The following is a 9,672-nucleotide window of genomic DNA, read 5'->3' on the forward strand; positions in this document are numbered from 1 at the left end:
CCGATTTGTTCCCCGTGTGCCCCTCCATTTTCTTTGGCACTGAGTGATGTCTATCACAGAACGTGGACCTCTGCTTTCCCAAGCTCATTTATAGCACACAACTGTAATTTGAGTAATACCCAGAATTGCATGAATATACACAAATCATAATTTCATAACTGGCAACCATAACTACTGTATAATTTAAGAAACAGTATTTTTTGTGCACTATTATTTGGTGTAGAAAGAAGTCGATTGCATCCTTTATCTGCTTCGGATGATTCCTCCATTTTTGTGCTGCCGCTCCCATGCCCCTTATGTGCCCTATCCCCTGAAAATAATCTGCAGCACCCACTGGTTGCAACCCGACTCCCTGATCTATTTCTGAGACGTACTGTCTTCAGTGACTGTTTAAAAAACCGCTAAGCCTACTCACCCGACAAACCGCACGTTTTATTCTCTGAGGTGCGCTTCATACGTTTGACCCGGCTGTCCGTATTTGGAAAACGCCTGCAGTGACTGGCAATGCCAGTCATCCTACTACCTCGGTAGGGCAAGCCTGGGAAATTCTGCCCGGGAGAGAATACGAGGTGTACACTGTGGCCAACGTAGCCTAACCCTTTGACCTGTTAGGATTTTCTGCACCCTCCACATTACAGTAGAGGGCCGCTGAGTGCCTAGCCCTTAATTTTAGCAAAGTTATTGGTTTTGGTAGATACTGTGTGTACGCGAGGTCCTCAAACAACTGTTGCCAACAAATATGCACCCCTCCCCTCCAGGAATCAGCATGGAGTCAGCTCTGCAATGAACTTAAGAGGGGCATGACGCAGCCACAGGCCTGACATCTTTGGTTGTGGCACGCAGACCCTGGCTACCTCACATGTTCAATTACATGGCAATATCTCCTCCTGGGCCAGTGCCAGGAGATACAGACAGGACTCCTGCCAACATTACCGTATTGTTGCTTGTATGGCGTAATATTCATTTTCACATTAAAGGGCATTTAAAAAAAAAAAGATCCCTTTATCTCTGTATTCCAGTATGCATTCTTACTCTTCCTTAAAAAATATTATTTGGTGACCTTGTCACACTAGTGCAGAAATCCGAGCCAAAGAAGACACTTCCAAAATGCAATGTTTACAGTTTGCAGTCTGAATCTGAGAATGCAGCCCATCGAAAATTGCCATTAAAATGTCTGCATGGTTGGTATTATTAATCCATGGACATATTTTACTAAAACTCACTGTTTTCTTTAATGGAAAGTGCTAAAACATTATACAACACATGTATTTTCCTGACTGACTATATTGATAGTCAAAATATTCTTTGAACATAAATTTATATTGCATAAAAAAGGCTAATAGCTGGAAGAGATCAGTCCATGAACGGCATGAACCTGATTTTTCTGTCATGTCGGAAATTTAAGAACTTGGACGTGTCACCTTGTTCTTTCCAATTTCATGCTTACATCATTAGGTAATTCTACGCTGTTGTGTACATGGCGTAAAAAAGTGGCATTTAAGTTTCAGAAAGCTAAACAGACCCAGACACGACACCCAAACATCATTGTCCAGATGTCGTCATAAGCTGAGATCACATGGAGAAATAAGAAGAAAAAAAAGAATCACAATTCTAACTGTTTCATGACGGTAAATTGTGCCACATTTTGTTGGGGCACAGAGCATTGATTTTACTATAGTTTAGTTTTACTTGCAGTAGATAATGTCTTTTGGAGCATTCTGGAACAGCTGCTGCCAGTGCATTAATTCTGGCCCTGTTTGAACACATCGCAGCATATGCAGCTTTCCTTTGTCTATTATCCCTCTCCTCTGTTATTCCCAAATATTGACTCGGTCTGCTTTTATCAGCACTAACTGCTCGGAAGCTTCCTGGACTCATGCTCGACTCTGTTTCCTGCTATTGATTACCTCACTCGCAGCAGCAGGTAGCCGTCCACACAGGTTGTCTTGAGGAATAGCTTCCAATGACTTTGTACACACAATTTACACGGAGCTGTTTAAAGAGAATATTACCCTCAAAACAAATCAGTGAAACGCATTTACCCAAGACGACACAATTCAGCAGTTTGTAAGCCCTCACACTCCAGCTGTCAGAGTCTGCGGCCACATTTTTGCTATTAAATCATTATGTGTTTGTTTGTTTGTTTTGTTATCTGTTTGTTTTGTTTGTTTGTTTGTTTGTTTGTTTGTTTTTACCCCGTTTAATCTCAGTTCATGAAATCCAGTCATTTTTTCACAATTTTCCTTTTCACTGCAGCATCTTATTATTCTGTCAGCTGAAAAAGAAAAGTGCATGAGTTTGTGTGTGCATACGTACGAGTTCATGCGTGTGCATGCACACATCTGCTGGCATGCCGCGTCCACACACGTGCATCACTGCCACTTTCTCAGAATAATTTTTGAAAACAAGTTCGGAATTCGCCCAGACTTTAAAAAAATATGCCTTCATATCGCGGACTGTTTTCGATTAGGTCCAACTGGGCAGCAGACAACAAAGGACCTCTTATTTAAGAACACGAAGTGAAAATACAAAACAGAAAACATTTCAACTGGTGGAGGTCTAGTAATAATGTGGTAAAGGTGGATTCTCGGGCTTTGCCTTCAAACTGGATCACGTTAAGATGCTCTTGCAGCAGATTATATATCGAAGAAAAAGGTCAAAAGTCTAACAATATTATACTACAAGTGATGCGGTTCATGAAATGTGTGCTTTGAAATTACAGAAAAGTCCAGGACATAAACAGGAGTCATACAGTCTCTCTGCCACACAACCCAGCTTCTTCCAAGCTGTAAAACTACACTCACCCAAAAATACAACTTTAATTGTTATAACTTTAATATTTGGATATAAGTTTTTGTTCTCTTAAATTGCCAATATATGTACTGTAAGCTTTTTGTTTAAAGCCGGACTTAGTACCTGGATTTATTTTCGTGCCAAACTGTTTTCTAAAGACCTGCTCGTAATGAGTCACACGCACACATGCTGAGTGCTTAGCTGGTAGGTTTACAAACCCCCAAGTACTGTGTTTTCTGTTAAAGGTGACTTGTGCTTCTTGTTACGCCTCGTCTTTGAGTCTATCTTGTAGAGAGCATTTACATTTATACATACATGCATACATAGGTTTATATATAAATATATATATATATATATATATATATATATATATACTAATAATAAGAGTCATTATTATCATCATCTTTATTATCATTTAAAAACGCATCCAAATAGAGTTTTTCCTGCAGAAATATCAGCAAGAAAGGAAAGCTGCATGACAGCCTACCTAGAGTTTGGCTATTAGTGGGAAAATACCCTTCATGTTTGCACTAATTCCAGAAACAGAGTGCAATTTTATTTTTCTGAGGTGCGGGCTGTCACAAAGGGTGCATTCAGGAAAAAAGAAAAAAAAAAAAAAACGGACCCCCAAATCTTTCAAGAGTTGCTCGCTTCGAGAATTAAATTATTTTTAAATACAGCTTATGCATTTTACATGACCTGGGTCTCCTGTGCTGCTTTTTTCCTCTCTAAAGAGCACCGGGGGTGGGGGTAGGGGGACGTGGGGGGACACGAACCCCACCACTACCGGGAAAGTTAACCGCTGTGGCCTGCCCACTCATCTCTCCAACCTGAAGCCTGCAGAACCCTTCTGTGTGCGGTTCTTTGCACTTTTTCTTTTTTTATGGTAGGAAAAGGGATCCAGGGAGACTTCCGGAAAGCCCGCAAAGCGGAGGGAGAATGAGGAGGGGAACGGTGTCATGCGCAGGCTGCACAAAGACAGGTGTGCTGTGGGAATTGCCTTTCTGTTTGTTCTCTAAATCCATTGCCGCAGTATACAATACTCGCCATGCAAAGACGTGGGGGCCATTTTCTATATGTTTCCCGTTTTGTTCATGCCATATGTGTGTCTGGGGTTTTTAATGCCAGCGGGATACAACGGGAGCTTTGCGGGTTAAGGTTTGATATGCTGTTTGTCTTGGTTTGCCTCTCAGCGAGCGTTGTGCGGTGGTTCATTTGGATTTATCTGTGCCTGCCCCCCCCCCCCCCGAAAGAGTGATACAGAATATGGACCCTAGGACATTTAATCTTCTGGGAATGTAACAGTAGTTAGCAGTTGTCAGCAATTCATTCTCACACGTTCAGCACAGAAGCTGCCTTTCATGCGTTTTTTTTTTTTTTTTTTGGACAGATGTTCCTTTTATTGTTTTGAGCAAAACTGGGCGTAATTACAATAGCGTTCACGTGTGCACGCGTGTTTGCATGTGCAGAAGCAAGAGAGTTCGAACTTCTTCAGAGACATTGCATTTTTAATTCATTTAAAAAAATTTTTTTCCTTTTTTTATGTCAGACAACTAATCACAACCACGGGGTCAGCCAAGCACCCCATTATCTGACAGACAGTAATCTGCATCCATTTACAAAAGATGCAGCTGCATCATGCACTACAACGTAGCATGTAGGCCAAGCAAAAATCATATCATCTCTTACACATTTAAATCTATCAAAACATTACAATAATACAATGAATTACACTCTATGTTCTGTCTTGGGTATATTAGAAATGGTTCTGGTATTAACGTTGCCTGTTAATTTCGTTTTCTTATTTTGTTGTGTTGGAGACCGTCATGGTCCGGTGCTGAATTTTCCTGTAAAATTTACACGTGGACTACAATATTAGCTTCACGGGAAAAAGAAATCATATCTTGTTGCACTTGAGAATAAACAAAACTGCGACTGCGACGTCACTGTGGAAAAATAGGATAAAACCATTTAAAAGACATAACCTTTTAGATAAATGATGTTCTTGGAATGCTCATTTTAAGCACGAGCGGTAATATTTTGATTAGCTAGTCGCCGGAATGCTTTTTGAACTTCATAAGAAATGGCAGCCCCCAGGTCCCAGAGACAATGCTTGCCTGTCTTTGACCAGCCACTTTCATTCTGATGTCTATAAATCTAATCTCATACATGTGTAACCTTGACTCATTTTTGGACTGATGTCAGTTGCGATTAGCATATCGGTGTTCCCGGGGAGATGGTGCAGGGAAGCACCTTTAAAGCTGCCCATTTCGCAAGAAAAGCATTCCTGCCGCTTCCTCAGATGATTGCATGTTGATTATTTGACTCGCAGTTTTGTTCGAAGGTTACCCTTTAACTCACAGAAGAGACGGCCCAGAATTGTAACGGACGAGGACATCAGTGCGGGTCCTCTCAGCGCCCTATGGAATGGGCCAATCAGCTTCATGCGCCCGTATTTCCAAGCGCATCCTTAGCAGCTACATGAATGCGGCGTGATTGATGCATCGCAACCAGCTGACGCATGTACAGTCACGGAAAATACGGACGGAGTGCAGCATTTTCCGGCCACTTCACGCACAAGCGCGCATACAATGGCACACGTGCATAAATGTAAATGGTGACAAATAAAGCTGCAGAATACACGCGGCGGCGGAAGCGACTCGGAGACACATCTGGTAGACGACGGACATCCTGCCTGCGGCGGAGTGCGTCACAGCGAAATATATGCGGTGCCCAACATGCTAAGACTTAGCAGGCCGCTGTCAGTTTAAAAATGACTATAATAAAAGTGACCATGAAGATGGATTTTGTGATTTTGCGTTTCTAATCAGTCATCTGTGAAGAACACCTTTGCTTAGATTCAGCACGCCGGTGACGGCTGTGATTGATAGCGCACGAGGATAAGGATAGGGGGAGGGGGTTATTAACTGTCTTCCTATTAAACTTGCCGAAATAGCTCTCCCTAGGTATCCCTCATGTGTGATTTAAGCCAGGAGCACAAGCAGGTGAGATGACTGAAGGAGTCTTAACACCACTGAATCCTTCAGCTCTGGCGGGATAGCATCTGTTCAATCGCTGCCATTTGCATTCTGTTCAGGGAAGTTCTGCTGGCTACGTGCGTATGGTATACGTGCATCAATATTTCATAAATAATCCCCCCTTTTTTGTGTAGACTTGCATACATTTTAAAATGTAAAAATATGCCTATTGATTTAGTCACAGAGTATCCAAGTGCTATCAGTTATATCCTTCCCTTCATATAACCTTCTTTTTTGATATAGACTTAGAGTAGAAGACCACTATCAAAAGCAAATTAAACATATATCAACAGAACTTGATACACTACATTATATTCTTATATAATTCTTCGTATATATATATATATATATATATATATATATATATACAACAAAATAGTATATAAAAAAATACACTATTCACACAATATTTTTTTTAAATGCATAATAATGCATATGACATTGAGATAAGAGAAACTTTATTGGTCCCAGGGGAAATTCTTTAGTAAAAGAAAAATTTAAAGCATTTTTGAAAGCAAAAGCAGAGGTAGCAAATAATCGATCCCCGCACTCTAACTTTCGCATTAAAAAATGATCACTTATTGCCTGTCTTCGCGTGACACGCCGCCCTCACACAAAGCCAACACCCAACCAAAAACTCACCTAATAGATGGGAATCATCTTCCGTGATTAGTCACCACACGCGCTTCTCCGAAGACTCACCATGCTCCTCCAGTGAAAGATTTCATCTCCTTTTTTCAATTTTTCCAACTGTCCCCCCCTTTTTTCCCTAGCTGGCACTGTTGAAATATCTGCGCAAACAGATTCCAGCCTTTAGACGGCACTGAGGGGGTGTTCGCAGTTATTTGGACCCTGGGTGCATTTCCAGTACGAACAACTGAGGAAAACTGGAGGTTTTCCTGTTTCACAGGAAGATCCTGGTCGCCAGCCCTCACTGCAACCCAAAACCGCCACAGTGCGTACATTTTACTCTTAGAATAAAGTGTGACTGTACCGTCTATGTATGTGCCAGTACAATTGCAAACATATTTATTGGGTAGAAAAACAGTATTCTTGTTCTAAAAGTGTACAGAGTATGTCATAAACATTGACATATGAAAATGTTATAAGGTCAGATATGCGCCCACAAAGGAAGAAAAACATTAAAAACTCTTGCATATATCTCTTTATTTGATTCTTAATAACATCAGACATCAACATTGTGAACAAATTTTTTGAAAATATCACTTAATATATCTGTACATTCATCACACAAAATGTAATAATAGTTCATGTTTTGGTCTGTATTCTGACCTTATGTGCATTTTACATTTATTTTGGCCCAGCTTTGATATGTTAGAGGTAGGGCGTCCATTTGCAGTACCGATCTCAGCTAAACAGATATTTATACCAAAATAAACCATCACCTTCAGTACCACAAACTGTCTTCTGGTTATTTTTTACGTCTTTAAGGTACAGGCTCTTGTAAAAAGAATAGTTAAATTCCATATATACAGGAAACTAAAAAAACATACGTGGACTAAACATAATTCTGTTACATTCAACAGTATCATTGGTATTAAGTTAAATTTCAAATCAAATTTTAAAAAACTATCCATTTGAAGTGTATGAAATACAAATCATAAGAAAAGTTTATAAGTTTGTGAAATATTTTTTTTAAATGTGTACACAATGAAGCATCTGTTTATTTATCTGTGACGTCCAGAGTTCACAGTATGCCCCTTTTCCTCAGACATCCCCTCTCTCTCTTTCTCTCTCTCTCTCTCTCTCTCTCTCTGTCCCTGCATGTGCATCATCACGATAACAGTAAACTTAATAACCACATAAAACAGGATTATGCAGCAGTGTGTGATTTCTTCCTTTTTCCTTTTATAAGAGGACGTTTTGACAAAGGAAATGTATGCGGCGATGGCGACTGTCTTTCTCCGCGTCTGACAAAGCGCGTTAGTCTGAAGTTGGCCGCGAGGTCATAGGTCTGCCACTCGCATCACCGGAGAAAGACAGTGGATCCCTGAGTTTCTGTATGCACACCAATGGTGTGTTTGCAAAATAAACAAATAAACAAACAAACCAATAAATAAAACCATACAATAAATAATACATTTTTGTCGAATTTGATTTACCAGACGCCTGAAATATATCCGCCTGTTTTCCAAAATACAGTTTCAAATGAGGAAACGTGTTCGGCAAAATGCTGTCCTCTAAAAGTGCCCCACCATCTATAATTATATCCTGCCCTTTAATGTATTTTAACAGCACGGACAAAGACCTGAAAATTGACTGTTTGTGATATTATGCATAATTTACACGTATTTTCCATGGCACGCTGTGGATGCCATTAATCAGCGACTCTAAACAGAATATTTAGGCTTTTATTGCTAGATTTTTTCTCTTGTGGTTTTGATGACTCGGACTGCTCAGATGTATCTGTTAGTTCGCCATGTTATTGATTTATTGCTTGGATGATGCTGCCCAATTTTACAAGGGCTATTTACAAAGTCAAAATATACCACTGGCGCTACTAGACGTGTACTGACGCAAAACCATAGAAGAGAGGTTGTATAAAGGTTAACTGAAGCCGGTGGCATCTTTAAATTAAAAAAAGAAACACCCTCATCAAAATAGACGATCATGACTTAATTTTCGTGTGACGGCTTAGTGTTCAGATGCGAGCTTGTTTACTGCACTTTAACTCATAAGCAAAAATTTCCAACCTCGTTAACATAATTTTGATCTCGCTTATCATCATCACTGCAAGAGGAAAATGTGAGATTGAAACCGATTTTTTACGCATAATATACATGAAGAAAATGAGTTAGCATCAATATGTAATTAAACGCAGTAAATTCAAAAGAATTATTAAAAGGCGGAAAAAAACATCACATTAACCCGGGCAGGAAAACAAAAGAAGATCTTCTTTAACTAGACTTATTCATTAACGATTTGGTTCTACTTGGTAAAATACAGAACAAAAATAGCCCACAGACTCCAGGTGTAAACGAATCTATTTTGACTTCTGTGTAACTTGTTCAGTAGGTTTTGTGCATTAAAATTAAAGCCGCAATCAAATGGGTCCCTTGAAATAGGAGGAACGCGTCATATACGCAAATAAAAAAGAAATTCTGCTTATTGGTCAATTAAATACGGATCAACGTCGAGAAGATCCGCACAGGGAGGAGCAGGGGCCAAGTGGGAGGGGGCAAAGGGGATGAAAAGATTGGAAAGAGGGAGTGTAGTGACCAAGTGTCTATCTGGGTGTACAGTTTAGTGTAGATTTCCTGATGTGATCGACTAACCAAGTGAAGTCGCTTTTCAAAACCCCACTCACCAACACACGCCTCGCTAAATGCTTTGCAGTCACTTACATTGATTTTCTTTATCAAATAAACAGAATGCCACCGATATCAAAGCCCCTCTACTCAGTCATGCTCCCACATGGTAGCAGCTGTGATTTCATATACATTTATTTAACTGGCGTTTCCCTGTTTTAACAATCCCAGCTTTAACCAATCACGTTGTTTAAGTTAATTAATTAACGTTTTCAGATCGACGCAATTCACCGATCGTCAAATGGATACATCTTTCCATAACTGATGAAATATTACAATGAAATTGTTTATTTATTTTATAACAAACAGCGTTATGAATTAAATCACTCAAATATGCCTTAGTTTCATATTATAAATAAGTTTTGGTGTATTAAGAACTAATGTAATTGAGGCCATCAGAACATCGACTGTTGTTTTATATATGAAAATAATTGAGAACATCTGTAACTTGGTCGTTAAATGAACTAATGTGTTGTATTTTTACTTTACTCCTTTTTGTATATAGTTGTTTC

General features: G+C 39.6%; 1 long non-coding RNA gene across 1 annotated transcript in view; it reads right to left on the minus strand.

The window, feature by feature from the left end:
- LOC125709380 (uncharacterized) overlaps nucleotides 1–6,684 on the minus strand; it is a 55,816-nt gene extending 49,132 nt beyond the window's left edge. The window contains exon 1 of the long non-coding RNA XR_007382690.1: nucleotides 6,474–6,684. This is a non-coding gene — a long non-coding RNA (uncharacterized LOC125709380). The remainder of the gene's footprint in view (nucleotides 1–6,473) is intronic.
- Nucleotides 6,685–9,672: the final 2,988 nt, after the last annotated feature.

Source organism: Brienomyrus brachyistius, chromosome 15 (genome assembly GCF_023856365.1).
Source record: "Brienomyrus brachyistius isolate T26 chromosome 15, BBRACH_0.4, whole genome shotgun sequence".
Classification (NCBI taxonomy): Eukaryota; Metazoa; Chordata; class Actinopteri; order Osteoglossiformes; family Mormyridae; genus Brienomyrus; species Brienomyrus brachyistius.